This window comes from Hippopotamus amphibius, chromosome X (genome assembly GCF_030028045.1).
Source record: "Hippopotamus amphibius kiboko isolate mHipAmp2 chromosome X, mHipAmp2.hap2, whole genome shotgun sequence".
Lineage (NCBI taxonomy): Eukaryota > Metazoa > Chordata > Mammalia > Artiodactyla > Hippopotamidae > Hippopotamus > Hippopotamus amphibius.
In genome coordinates, this window is record NC_080203.1 from 134,432,340 (window position 1) to 134,447,979 (window position 15,640).

Consider the following 15,640-nt stretch of genomic DNA (forward strand, 5'->3'; position numbering starts at 1 on the left):
ATTAGAAAGTAAACTTTGTTTGTCATGTGTTGTGTGCCATTGTACATTTTGTAACTTTAGATGTATTGAACTGTCAAGAGACACAGAAGGGAAGAAATACGGCATATGTTCAGCCTTATAAGGGGAAAATTCGTGACATTTTCCAGGTTGGGGCCATTAAAGCGATTTTTGTGAGGGAAGGCTTCTGGAACAGAGTCCAGATGGCTCCGTGGCTGGTGGAGTTATTAATGGGACAGAGATATTTTTCTAACGTCGTTACATTGCATAGTTGTCGATGTTCCTTAAGAGGAAAAAGTGCCCCAAGGTTCCTTTAACACTATTAATGATGAAGGTTTTAGCAGCCATAATTAAATTCCAACATAAATCTCATTGTTAATCTAACGAAACAGAAGATTTGGGGCCAAAAAAAAAAATCCGCTGGAAATAATTTAAGATGACAAAGTGAATTTCCATATAATATTTAAGGGCTTTAGAAGCATGCATATAAAAATCAAATTTCCATTAAATTAGCAGGTGTTGCCTGCCTATTATTTGTGCAAAAAATAACCCTTCATATTTGGTCATTTAAAGTTGGCCAAAGTCTGCTGAAATTAATGTTATTATTTCGAGTTCATAAAGAAAACTGAGAATTAAATGTATTAGGCTTTTGATCAAGGTAATGCTGTTAGGTACAGTGTAATCACATGATTCACATATCATTGGGAAGCAAGGTTGTGAAAATCTCCCATAAATGTCCTTTGTCCTTTCTTATCACCCATGAAATATATGTGACATATGTTTTGGGGATTACACTCTGTATAACAGAAATCTGCACACAGATGTTTAAGCACCGTGAAGAAAAAAAGAAAGTAGGTATTTGCAAATGCTTGGTCATTTAAAATATTCCTCTTAAGTCACCCATTCTCATCAGACACATAAATACTGCTCTCTGAGGTATGTGAGCATCTCATGGTGGCCAAAGAGAGGGAGGGTGACGTTTGGATCTAGTGTGATTTTTCCTGCAGTCGGCAGGACAATTGTGAGACTGAGCTGACCAGGATACACAAAAGTACGACAGCAAGTAGGGTGCTGACAGGTTCTTCTAGACCAAACTGGAACAGTTGGGGACATATTGGTACAGACCGCCTTAAACACTGTGTTCACTTTTTAAAATACAATTAACTTGGAATTTATTCAGTGTACCCAGTTGCAAGAGCTGTCACGAACGCCCACGTGTGTTTGGCCAACAGGGAGATGGGCACGGGTGTCATTTGGTGCTGGTATTCTTGGGGGGTGGGGGGTGGGGAGGACAGACCTGCACCCCATCCTTGGAGAAGCCAGGTGTACGGTCACAGCACAGCTGGCCCATAATCAATTTCAGCGGCACCTGCTGTCACCGCCACGGTGTCTAGTGCAATAACATGTGCGCTAAAGGAACCGGAATATTTTTATTTCAATATTCCTACCACGTCCAACCAGACCACCCAGTCTTAAGAAGGCTTAATCGCGGATCCAAAAAGATCCAGGAGGCAGCATCCAGCAGTTTTGTGGTTCTTTAATCAACGTTGCGACTAATTGCAAATCAGGATATTCTTTTCAAGAGGAGAAACTCCAAATGTGTATTTTAATCAACATTGCAATTAATTGCAAATCAGAATTTTCCTTTTCGAAGGAGAGACTCCGAAACTTTTCTTTTAATCAACAGTGCAATTAATTGCACACCAGATTTTGTTTTTTAAATTTGTGGCCGTGCCGGGAGGCCTGCGGTGGGGTCTTAGTTCCCCATCCAGGGATCAAACCTGTGCCCCCCCGCAGTGCAAGCACAGAGCCCTAACCACTGCTCCTCCAGGGAGGTCCCCAGAATTTTCTTCTTAAAAGGAGACACTGCAACATTTATTTGATTGTATTCAATGCTAATTGATCTCTCACCTGCCTTGCTTACCCATCTCCAAAACCTCACCACATTTAAGGAGCTGTGAAGTCCAAGTATTTACAAACCCAGGTGATTCCAGTGCCACAGAAATTGGGGGCTGGGGTGGGGGAGGTTAAGGGCCTTAAAGCATGGCGGGCTTCACCTAAGAAAAGGTACCATAACGACGTGAAAAGATTTATTGATTCCTCGAAGCTAGACGCTGGAGAGGAATGCGTCAGTTAAGGCAAAGATAAATATTTGGGTTGGGTGACTGACGGGATGCACTTGGCTTTGGGGCGAGGCCCGGCCCTGCCCGGCTGCTGTCTGGCGCCACTGTAGGTGCCCTGCGGTGTTTGCTCGCTCACTGCCCGTCTGTCCATGGACCGAATCGAAACATAAATGGAGTATTAAGGACGCGGAGGCAGCTGAGCCGCGGCCAGCATCGCCCTCGGAGTCCAGGGAGCAGCCGGGACGTGGGGGAGAGGATGCGGAGATGCTGGGAGAGCAGACGATGCCCTTGGCAAGGCACCTCCCGAGAGGGAGGCGAGGAATGATTTACAGCGCTCGGCTGCCTTGGCAAGGCGAGGACCGAGCAGGTTTGCGAGGGGAGGGTTGGAATTAGGAGGAGGCTCTTGCAATACGAGCAAGCCCTAAAAATAACTCCAGGTGGGAGAAAAAAAGAGAGCAACCTCTGAGGCCTATTTCCTGCTTCGGCGGAGGCCCGGCTGGGGGAACTGGAGTGCTGGTTTTGTAACAAAAGACATCTTATTAAATCACACGAGGGCTGGCGTGTGGCTGTCTGCAGGTGCATGCCTGGCGGAGCTGCAGGTCCCCACCGGAGCCGCGCGGGTCGTTAGGAAAAGTCAGCCCGTATTTGAGGACAAGTCTGCTGCACACAGATGTCTCACCTCCTGGTGGTCGCTGAGGGTTTGTCTTTCTTGGGTCTTTGGAATAAGAGCTAGAAAGCCTTCTTTGCAAAAGCCTCTTTATTTTTTTTAAAAAAGAAATCGGTGGCATGCATGAAAAGTGCAAAAGGCAGATCAAGATGCTTAAATATAAATGCCTCCTGGGGATATTCAAAGGCAGGCTTCTGAGATGCTGGGCCTGCAGGCTGTTCTCTTCCAGGGGCAGGTGTGCCTCGGAGGACGCTCTTCACCTTTGCTTTATCAAAGCCCATGGCACTGCCTGGCGGGGAGGGAGGGACCGCGCCCCTCCACTTCAGGCTGCCCAACCCCCCGTGATAAATCAGGTCACCCCACTGCCTGTAAAGGGAGTGAGGCACACATGTTCACTTTCAGGATTTCTCCTTATGATCTGATGACATTACAAAGCAAGAGGTACCTGTGGACCAGGTTTGAATAATTCTATCCTTGTCATCTGATCCCCCTCAGGCTGCTTTAATAGCATCTTAAGCCGAAAATGATTGAATTGACGGCAGAAAATAGAATCCGAGGAAGAGGTTTTTTTTTGTGACCTTGAAAACACGAAAAGATTGGTCTTTGGCTTTGGTAGGAGATTGCTTCTTCTTGAGGAATGAGAGGACTCCCAGCTTTAGATGCCCAACTAGAGGCGGATGAGATGGTTGTGACTTCGCTGTGGAGAATTTGCATTTTCAGGTCAGTTTCAGGTCACCACGACCGAGGACCTCCTAAAAATGAAATTCCAGGTGAACACCAGGGCGCAAACACGTTTGCGATTTCCAAGAGATAAATATTTGACGAGTGCATCCCTTCCAAACCCTCGGGATGAGTGAAGAAAAAAGGGTATGGAGAACAGGGTAAATGAGCAGAGCAGTGCTGATTAGGATGGACTGCACATGGTCCACCCTAACGCTGGTTCCTCTTCCAGCGAAACCTTGGACAGAACATGGAAAGCAATGGCATGAGGACTCTTAAAAGTAAGGAATAAGGAAGGTACAGGAGAAGGAAACTGAAACTCAAAGAATAGCCAGGCAGCAACGGACTTGAGGTGCTTCTCCTGGGCTTGCGGCTAGCCGGATGCCCAGAGCCATGCAGCCCACTGGACAGAAAAAGCACCAAGGAAACCTTTTTGTGTGTGTGTCAGACTCCCAGAGAGAGGGATCCTGCAGGTCACAGGGCACAGCTCACAGCTCTGTGCTGGCCTCCCTCCAGCCAGCTCTAGGGACAGAGCTTTGGCACAAACAGTGGTGACAGTGGTTGCAGCTCTGCCCCCAGGCTGGCTCCCCGTGCCCCTCTGTCCAGGGAACACCTCCCTGTGGAAACGAAGGGACAGCCTGTGGAAGGTAAAACCCTGGCTTTTCAGCTGGGGCACCAGGAAAAGGGGTCCCTGGGAGCCAAAGATTGTTGGCAAAATCCAGTAGAGGGAGAGATTGGAGTAAGGGATGCTTTGACACTGTGTGTGATGCCCTCAGCTGGTCCGCAGCCCTGCTTATGTGGAGGGATTGACATCAACAGAGCAAAGGCTTTAACCATTGTAGCAGGTGGAGGCTACCACCCAGAAACCAGACTGGCCCTTTGGAGGTACTCATGGAGGACAGACTAGAAAATAGCGGAGCGCAGTCTTGGAAAACTAAAGTTAACTGCAGCCCCTAAAGGCAAGTTAGAATTTGTGATTTCAAAGTAACAACAACAACAAAACCCATACAATGGAATATTACTCAGCCATAAAAAAGAACAAAATCATGCCATTTGCAGCAACAAGGATGGACCTAGAGATGATTATACTAAGTGCAGTCAGTCAGACAGAGAAAGACAAATATCTTATGATATCACTTATATGTGGAATCTTAAAAAAAAAGGGTACAAATGAACTTATTTACAAAACAGAAGTAGAGTCACAGGTGTAGAAAACAAATTTACGGCTCGCAGCAGGTGAGAGGGAGGGGAGGGATAAGCTGGGAGATTGGGATTGACATATACACACAACTGTGTATAAAACAGATAACTAAGGACCTGCTGTATAGCACAAGGAACTCTACTCAACACCCTGCAATGACCTAAATGGGAAAAGAATCTAAAAAAGAGTGGGTATAGGTATGCATATAATTTGAGTCACTTTGCCGTACTCCTGACGCTAGTATAACATTGTAAATCAGCTATACTCCAATAAAAGTTTTTAAAAAATAAGTAAAGAGCATAGTATGTAAGTTATGCTCTATGAATAAGTTCCAGGAATCCTCTGTAAAACACTGTGTCTGCAGTGACCAACACCGTTCTGTACACTCAGAAATTTGTGAAGCGAGTAGATCTCCTGTGAAGTGTTCTTACCACACACACACACACAATCATAAAAAAACCAGAAAACCTTGGAAAATCTTCTTTAAAGTTCTGAAGGAAAATGACTGTCAAAGCAGAACCTCCATGTATCAAAAAAAAAAAGAAAAGAAAAGAAATGAAGCCGAAATAGACATTTCAATTCAAGAAAAACTGCAATAATTTGTCTCCAGGATCTACTTTTTAAAAGACATGCGAAAAGAAGTTCTTCAGAGGGAAGAGAAACAGGAACAGAGGGAAGTGTGGAATTGTCAGAAATGAAGAAAGAGAAACGGGAAGACTAGTTACCTGGACGCATATGAGGCTGCGTCAAAAATTATCTGCAGTCTGGCTGTAGAATTTAATTAACTTTTAGAAAAGACAAATACATCATTTTTGCCTTTCAATACACCTTGTCCATCTGTCAACAAGCTTTCCTGTTCCCTCAGTAAAAAATGTCTCAGGCTGAGCTGCGAGCCATACATGCACCGCTGTCTTCACTTCATCAGAAGTGAATCTTCATCCTCGTAGGGCTGCTTTCAGGGGACCAAACAGTTGAAAGTCCGATGGAGCAACATCAGGACTGTAGGTAGGAGCTTTAAAATCTCAAAACGAAGTTTTTGCAGAGTGTCGACAGGGTGGGCAGACGTGTGCGGACGTGCAAACCCTCGGACCACAAACAACGGATCCCTGCACGCTGCTCTTCTTCCGTGCACATCACAGGTGGGGCATCCATGTTTGCTCTCACTGCAGTTACAAATGAACGGAGGTAACACATTCACACCCACACAGCAGTGACGGGGGAGACGGCAGCCTTGAACGGAAAGCACTGATAAGACTGTGCAGCTGACGGAAGTTTTCATATAACCGGAGTGTGGGTAATTTTTGACTCACCCACGAATAATAGATCATTTTCCTCCTCTTAAGTTCCTGGCAGTAAAGAAGACTGTTGAAAGTAAAACAAAAACAACATTGTCTGAACGTTTTAAAAAACAGTCTTCCCTCAGGATCCACAGGAGCTTGATTCCAGGGCCCCCTCAGATACCAAAATCTGCGGTTGCCCTTGTATAAAACGGCCTAGTATTTGTAGATAACCTACACACATCCTCCCGCATACACTTGAAATAAGTCATCTCCAGATGCCTTCTAACACCGGATACAATGTAAATGCTACGTAAACAGTTGTAAAGACAATGTAAATGATATATAAATCACTGCTGCAGGGCAGCACATTTAAAGTTTTTTTGGGGAAACTTTGGAAAAATCTTTTTCTGAACCTTTTCGATCTGCGATGGTTTTACATTTGTGGATGTGGAACCCGCTGATATGGGGTGGGGCTGGCTATCAACTTTAGCGCTCAGACTGGTTTTATGTTCACAGCAAAATTGAGCAGAAGGTACAGAAATTCCCCCACAAACCGCCGCCCCTACACATGCTCAGCTGCCCCCACTATCCACATCCCCCCGCCAGGTGCGGCATCTGTTACATCAGGGAACCTACGCGGACCCATCTTCATCACCCAGAGCCTGTAGTGTCCATGAGGGTTCACTCTTGCCGCTGCATATCCTATAGGTTTTGACAAATGTGCAGTGACAGGTATACATCATTATCGCATCATGCAGTGTATTTTCTGGGCCTTAAAAAACTTCCCTGCTCTGCTGATTTACCCCTCCCTCCCCACTACCGCCCAGCCATCCACGATATTTAACTGTCTCCGTAGCTTTGCCTTTTCCAAGATGTCATAGACTTAGAACCATACCGTAATTAGCCCTTTCAGATTGGCTTCTTTCACTTAATAATATGCATTTAAGGTTCTTCCATGTCTGTCCATAGCTTGATAGCTCATCTCTTTATAGCTGAATGTTATTCCTCTGTCTGGATGGACCACAGTTCATTAAGCCATCAACTGCTGAAGGACATCTTGGTTGCTTCCAAGTTTTGACAACTGGGGATAAAACTCCTATAAACATCTCTGTTCACTTTTGTTTTTACTCTAATATAATATACGTCCTTGCATGTTAGTAAAAGTATTTGAATTCTGAAATGCTTGTGAAGCCGACTGCACCAGTATTTCTGATTCCTGATGTCCATTACTCCCATTTTTTTCTTCCTTTCATTAAAACTTTTTTTTAATGTTTTGCACAAAATTTGAAATAAATTTCCCATTAGACTGATTACAACCGGAATTCACTAGATCCGAGGTCTCTTTGCCTCTGTGAATGAAAAGAATTCATTCGTATTTTGTTTGCAGAATTCTTTTGCACTAACTGCAAATCCTTACTCTTGCTTGGAATTCTGTATTTCTGTATGAACACTCGCCAAGCCAGGGGTGTGTGTGTGTGTGTGTGTGTGTGTGTGTGTGTGTGTGTGTGTGTGTTTCTGCTTATGTCTGAGTGTTAATGGAAGTAGAATGTTAATATGTGACCGTAATTAATCTTTATCATCTAAATCAAGGCTGCCTTTTTAACTTTCTGTGATGATAGAAATGTTTTATATCTACTCTATCTAATAAGGTGGTCACCAGGCACAAGTGAGTACTTGACATGTGGCTTCTTGAAGTGAAGAACTGAACATTTAATTTAATTTAATTTAAATTGATTTGTATTTAAATTTAAGTAGCCATACACAGAGAATAGCTATCATATTAGACAACATAGCCCTACAGAATACTCCTGTTCACTCACTGTCACATTTCCTATACTAGCTGTTTGCATTCCAATCACAAAGTAAAATATCACATAGCATTTTCTAGCATAAAACTTTAGAAAAATTTGCTGAAAATAGAAATATTTCATGGAAAACATTGTAGATATTATACATGGCATCAGATACAAAGATTTTCTTCTGCCACTGGGCACAGGAGTGCAATAATTATGAACTATGTATCTAGTGGCTTTGTACAAAATCATGTAATTAACATTTTTATATACCTACACATCAATAACTTATTTTTTATTGAAGTATAGTTGATTTACAATGTTGTGTTAACTACTGCTGTGCAGCAAAGTGATTCAGTTACATACACATATATATATTCTTTTTTATATTCTTTTCCATGATGGTTTATCACAGGATATTGAATATAGTTCCCTGTGCTCTACAGTAGGACCTTGTTGTGGATCCATCCTATAGATACTAGTTTGCATCTGTTAATCCCAAACTCTCACTCCATCCCTTCCCTACGCCCTTCCTTGGCAACCACACGTCTGTTCTCTATGTCTGTGAGTCTGTTTCTGTTTTGTAGACAAGTTCCTTTGTGTCATATTTTAGATTCCACGCATAAGTGATATTACAGATTTGCCTTTCTCTTTCTGACTTACTTCACTTAGTATGATGGTCTCTAGTTCCATTCATGAATTACTTAAATTTGAATGAAAAATATATTTTTTAAAAAATTTGAGTTCAAAATATTTCGTCTTATTTTTCTTTTCAGTGTCTGTTTTGAAATAAACTTGTCATTGATATGATTTCCTTGTAACGTTAATATTATTATACCAGTAATCTATTAATATCAATATATCATGATTTATATCTTATAATTTATATAATATGCACATATACTATGTTGATGTTATATGATTTCAGTATTATGTTCATAACGCAGCAAAATGTATTTAATAGTGTATGACATCTCCAGGAAAAAGGAGCAGAAAGGTTAAGGGCAATGAAACGTCATTTTCTTCGAGCCAGCAATAAGTTGGGCGTCACACACTGCCTAGAGGTGATGTTCTTTTTCTCTTCAAGGTCATGAAGTATCTCACCAGCAGCAGCATCAGAGATCCAAGCATGTGCACGATGTGGTATGAAATGAGACGTTCGTAGATCGCTCCATCAATTAGGTCTACTCCAAAAGGTCCTCGATATTTGGTCATATTCAGTCCTGTCCAAAACACCCATAAGACATTTGGACCACGCCAAAACGTCCTTGGTATTCGCTCCTGTCCAAAACCATCTGGCGTCAACCAAAGATGCTGATGGGCGTTTTGGATAGAACCAGATATCCAGGACCTTTCGGTGTGGACCAGATGTTTGCGGACCAAACATCTCATGCCCCAAATATATTACCAAATGTCCAAATGTCTGGTGGACTTTTTAGAGCCAGAGCCAAATGTCTACTAACCTGTGAGAGATGCAAAGAACTGAGCCCTTCATCAGAACTCCTGAGTCAGACTGCGGGCTTAGGAAGTGGTAGATTAATAATAGCAGGTAAAGTTGGTAGGATTAGTGTAAAATGTCAACGGTCTTAGGAGCTCTGCAACTTCGCACACCAGGGAGGTGCCGTTCGTTATGTGTCTGGACATCATGAAATTCACTGAGACCAAGATAATGCAGCCAGGAGAGAAGTAGGATTCACAAAAGGGTGGGGTGCTAAGATTCTCGGCCACTCGCCACTTCCTATCCTTTAGTCTTTCAAGTGAAAATTGAGCCTTGGGCAATTCCACTAGAATAATCTATTTCTCCTCACATACAAATCAGGCGTGATTATGCTGAAGTCGGAACAGAGTGTGCAGATAATCATTTGAATTGAGCACGGAATAATGGTCCTTGATTAGCAATACATTGAACCAAATGTGGCGGGTGGGGAGGGGAAATCAGAGGGCTTCTCTGTTCCTTTTTATGTCTCGAATACTTGAAATTTGGTTAAATGGCGCATTTGTTCAAATGAGCCCAGTAAATAACCCATTTGACTCAAGATCCTTTTTACTGAAGAAATCTTTCACATTGCACAAATCAGTACGAGGGCATCAGCTGAGGTCTGGTGAGAAAGAAGATGGAATATTGAATTTTTAATTTATCACACCGTCCTCCTACTATTTTCTCATATTTTATAGCTGAGCCATTTTCAAAGCCTTATTAGGACCTGAAGTTACCTACCCATCTTTTGTCTAAATCGATTGTCAATGGAGTCCTGTAAATACTTAGAAACAGCAAATTGTGAGCTGCAGTGTTAATGCCTTGTGTTTATTCATTTTTGAAAGAACGTCAATGCATGTGGTGTAATCGAAGCACTAATTGTTCAAGTATTCGCAGGATCTGGAAATGTTTCCTTCACATACATCTTAAATACGTTAGAATTCCATAGGGGGATGAAGCTATATAATTTGGGGGGGGTTTAACGTATATTTATTTGGGGACTTAATATTTACTTGCAATGTCACCCACGATGCTGGAGGATGTTTGTCCCGTATCTGTCCCTCCAGTAGACCCTACAGGATGGCTCTCTGCATGTCGTCGGGAGATGCACGAATGTCACCCATGCTCTTTGCTGGCAAAGGGCGTTGTTCCTGTAGAGGACAAGACCACTAGGGAGAAGAGGTAAGATGTTCTACAACACATGTCAAAGGCAGGGGAACCATGCTGACATTGGTTCTCCAAGGAGGGAAAGGATGTCTTCTGATGGGGGATAGACCTGGGGCAGATACACCTGGCTGGAGAATAAAGGAAGAGTGAGAATCCCCTTTCTAAATGAAGGAAAGTGGACTCTCCAGTAGAGCAGAATCAGCTACGGAGGACTTTGAAAGCCAGGCTGCTGATTGTATAGGCATGGAAAGCAGTGGTGAGAGAGCTGATTTTCATTCAGTAAGGATGACTTGAAATAGGTATTGATTATATACAGAAATTAATTTATTGTGCCCCTACTAGGTGTTGTAAAGAATGTTATTTTTAAGGGAAAAAAGAGAAAAAGAAGAAGAGCCGTCAACAAGTGAACTTATTTACAAAACAGAAACAGAGTCACAGACATAGAGAACAGACCTGTGGTTGCCAGGGTGGAAAGCGGGTGAAGGATAAATTGGGAGATTGGGGTTGACATATACACACAACTATATATAAAATAGATAAACTAATACGGACCTACTGTACAGCACAGGGAACTCTACTCAATACTCTGTAATGGCCTATATGAGAAAAGAGTCTAAAAGAGAGTGGATAGATGTACAACTGATTCAATTTGCCGTACACCTGAAACTAACATAACATTGTAAAGCAATTACACACCAAAAAAAATACTTTTAAAAAAGTTAGACAAGTACAAAAATCCATAATTCCAACTCTTCTAATTATACCTGTTATTTTTCTTTTTGTTATCATGGCTTTTGTAAATCACCTTAAATTCTTTTTGAAAAGACCTTTGGTTTAACTGGATGAAAGTGTTTACAACATGATGAAAATTGATGAGTGCTGGAACAAAACCAAAAACAAAGCAAACAAAAAAAAACCGAAACACAACGTCAGTGACGTTAGAATAGGGACAACAGTGGAGGCCAGAGAAGTGTTCTCTTCTTAGATGATGCTAATTGTGCTTATGTGTCTAGAATGCAGTTACAGATAACATATTGGCAAATAAAGTAAATGATTACTTAGTTACCAAAAAAAAACAAAAAACAAAAAAAACAAAAACAGAATGGTGTTTGCCAGTAAAATGAGAGCTTTCAAAGAAACCCATGTCGTACAACACTGCAAAATATAATGATCATTGGGGCGCACTGGGAGGAAAGGAAAATTGAGCTAGAAATAGACTATGGAATATTACACCACTTTAGGGAGAATTTTGATTTTTTTTCCACAAAAATAGCTTAAAATAGCACATGGAACTGGATAGCATTTTTAAAAGCCAAGAGAGAGGCACAGTGATGACTACTGCCTGGTGCCTTTTAGAACTCCTCAGTCCTAAAGGAGGGCGACATCATTTTCCTAATCGTCCTGCAATAGGGTTCTTGGCCACGTGAATATATAGAAATTCTCTATGCAAGAGAAGGGTCCTCTTTACATACTTTTTCAGAGGCTAATCTTCCCAAATCTGCATTTTGCAGCTAAGCAGAAAAGAGTCATTTGTCTTCTGCATGGGAACCCTTCATTTTGTCACCTCTCCCCACCTCCAGCCCTGAAAATTTTCTTCACGATTTTAACATTCCAAAGTGACCTCTGTTCTCTGAAAAATATCCTAATTCTTTCACTCATTCCTGCAGAGAGAATCAGCCCATCTCCTATTTCTGAGGAAAGCACGAGCTTTGTAAATGTCTCAGTGACAAGGCTCAGAAAAAAAATTGGAAACAAAAATACACATTTTACCTTAAAAAAAGCAAAACTTTAAAAAAGCAAAATTTGTGTTGTGTACTTTTACCACCATGAAACATCTATTTAAAATTACATATACTTATATGTATACAGATGTGTGTATGTATGTCTGTACATGTATATACAACTTAATAGAGATAAAAACATCAATTATGATATGTTATAAAGGAATGAAAGTTTCATTTAAATATTGAAGTAGAACTGCTTTTCAAAAAAGCACCAGGGCTTTATTAAATTCATTTGATACTATGTATAAAATAGATAACTAATGAGAACCTACTGTACAGCACATGGAACTCTACTCAGTGCTCTCTGGTGACCTAAATGGGAAGGAAATCCAAAAAAGAGGGGATATATGTATATGCGTAGCTGATTCATTTTGCTGTACGTTAGAAACTAACATAACATTGCAAAGCAACTATACTCCAATAAAAATTGATTAGAAAAAAATAAAGCACCAGGGATGAAATGTTGCAGAGTGAAAAACACAGTGTATCCCCTAAGCTTCAGTGGAAGGGACGGAATCCCCTTGCACATGTCCCCAGCAGCTCCTGACTGAATGCAGGGAAACTGGAGCCTAGAGCTTGGAGGGACAGCACGAAAGAGGCCCTGCAGGTCACACTAAAACTTCTGGGCTCAGGGTTCCTGGACAGGACCACCAGTGGTGACGTTGCTACAGCCCCTGAGCTGGGACTGGCCCTGGCACTGGTTGTTCCAGAGGACAGGAGTGTCCTGAACTTGCACGCCTGCAGAAGAAGACAGGATGCTTGAGGAGGTCTCCACCAAGCTTCTCTCTCCATGTTCAAGTAATGGGAGCAGCTATTCTTCACCCAGACCCCCAGCTAGAAAGAAAGCAGGGAGACGGGACGTTGAGCTTTCCTGCCTCGGTGGCACAGAAGGACGGCCCGCACGGAGGGAGGGGCAGACTGTCTGTGCAGGGTAAGCTCGGACACAGAGAGTCCTCACCAGTCCTTACACAGGGAAGCCCATCATCCTCCAGGCTCTGCACCCAGCCCAGCGTGGGGCCCCCTGCTCTCTCCTCAACCCCGCTTCAATGGGTGGTAATGACGTGACAGTAGGCTGCGACCCATGTAACATAGATAGGGCAACACACAAGCACACACACATAAACCACCAGGAGAGAACCAACACATGGGTACCAAGTCCAGTTCTCACAGTTGCCTTGAGGTCCCTCCAGCAATCATGCCCCGCCCCGTGCCCTCAGCCTCTTCTGAGTCTCCAACTGTTGGAGCGACCCACTGAGGCACACCAGAAACCTCTGCTGGCTCTGACTGGGTTAGGTTGTTCTAATGGTCCACCTGCTTTTCTACGAGGTGTGGCAGCATTAGGACTTACGCATCGGTTCCCAGTGGCCGTGGCAGCCTTATATCAACTGGGGTCATCGGGGTTGGTAATCCCCACCTTTATCAGTTCTGCAGGGAAACAGAGCCAGGAAGCTATATCTATGTACTCAACATATCTACCTATCTACCTTTCTATCTAAGTCTATGTACCCAAATATCTCTCTATCATCCATTATTTATCCATATCTATCTATACATCTGTATCTGTATAGATCTCTATCTATGGCTCTATCGATTTATCATCTATTTATAATCTATATATATTGATCTATCTATATGTATCATCTACCTATCATCTATCAATCATCTATCTGTCATCTATATATCATCTATCTATCTATCTATCTATCTATCTATCTACCTACCTATTCCATCCATCCATCTACCCATCATCTGTCTAGATCTATCTATCCATCTGTCTAGATCTATGTATTCATATATCTCTTTATCATCTGTTATTTATCTATATCTATCCATCAGTATCTATATAGATCTCTATCTATAGTTCTATCGATCTATCATCTATCTATTTATATCTACTGATCTATCTATGTGTGTCTATCTACCTGTCATCTCTCAATGTATCTCTCAAATCTCAAGGGCTTGGCTCAAGCAATTTGCAGAGGATGGCAGGTCTGAAATCTGTAAGGACAAGACTCCAGGCTGGAATGGTGGAGGCTGTAGTCTTGAGGAAGAAGTTCTTCTTTCTCAAAGAAACATAAATTTTTGCTTTTAAGCCTTTTCAGCCGATTGGATGACTCCTGCTCCACATTAAAAGAACTGGATTGAGTTAAAGCTAACTGACTGCAGCTGTTACCCACCTGTGCAGTGTAATGTCACAAGAATATGCAGATTAGTCGTTGACTGGATAACTGGGTACCAGAGCCTAGCCAGGTGGACAGCTAAGACTGGCCCTTATACCACCACCCTCAGTAACCTTCCCTTCTCTACTCTGCTTGCACACAGACACGAGAAACTTAACATCACCAGGATTTCCAGATCGATGTGATCTTTTTGGTGCCAAGAACGTAAAGATTTCTTATTTTTGCCTCTATATTCTTGTTTGTGTTTTCAACTATGGCCTCTCTTTATTCTCTTTGATGAAACCAACATCATGTTATCTTCTCAAATTGAATTTATCTCGTAAAAGCAAGGTAAAGTTACATGATTATTTACCCTGTTCATATAAAAATTACTCAGTAAAAGGAAACTGCTAATAAAAAAACTATTTTGCTAACTCTTTCACTACGTAAATTCTAAATAAATAACATATGCAAAAGCTTTGCTCAAAAAGAAAAAAAAAACTTTAGCAGACTGTCCAGTAAGTAATTAATGTTGATTGCAGAATTGCAAACACCACTGCTTCTAAAAATATATTTATTTTATTCTTTCATTGCTTAGTAGGAAAAAATGATGATGGTCTACAAAATACTTGAAAGTAAAGAAATTCCACAACACTAAAATATATACTCTGTATTTTTCATTTGTTCCAGAAAGTAGTCAGTGATTTTCAGTTTGGTCCTTTTTGGAATACAAGTCATCATTTCTTTCAATCAAGCCAATTCATTTTTCGTAAGACTACCTTGTGAAATTGCAAGAAAAAGATTCCTCTAACTAGATTGGAAGGAGCATTCTGTTGCACTCAGAAAACGATTTACACTGTCCTGAGGAATAGCAGTGGGCCAAAAATGATGTCCATTAAATTTCTGTACTATTACAAGTCCAAATAAAGGGACAACATAAAGGCTTCAGTTGTATTTTATGAAATATGTGCAAATACATATATCTCAAGTGGAACACCATTCCAATACTGGAGAGAGTGGATCAAAACCTTACCATGCTGAAAATGGCAAAGCTAAAATTTGGAATTATGAGAAAGTGCAAAACTTATATAAAATTATGAAATAGAGAATGAGCGATCAATGACTATTACCTCATAAGCCACACAAACTGGAGAAGATATTGGTCACATTGTTCCAATAGTTTCAACCTCAGCAAACAAAAGAAACTGCTTCTGTTCAACAGTCCATTCATCTAGATATTCCTGTTATCCAGCTCATCAAAAAAGATATAAA

General features: G+C 41.6%; 1 long non-coding RNA gene across 1 annotated transcript in view; it reads right to left on the reverse strand.

Annotated features, from left to right (window-relative positions):
- Positions 1-5,950: 5,950 nt before the first annotated feature.
- Positions 5,951-15,640, reverse strand: part of LOC130841275 (uncharacterized) — a 100,674-nt gene continuing 90,984 nt past the window's right edge. The window contains exon 3 of the long non-coding RNA XR_009050214.1: positions 5,951-6,070. This is a non-coding gene — a long non-coding RNA (uncharacterized LOC130841275). The remainder of the gene's footprint in view (positions 6,071-15,640) is intronic.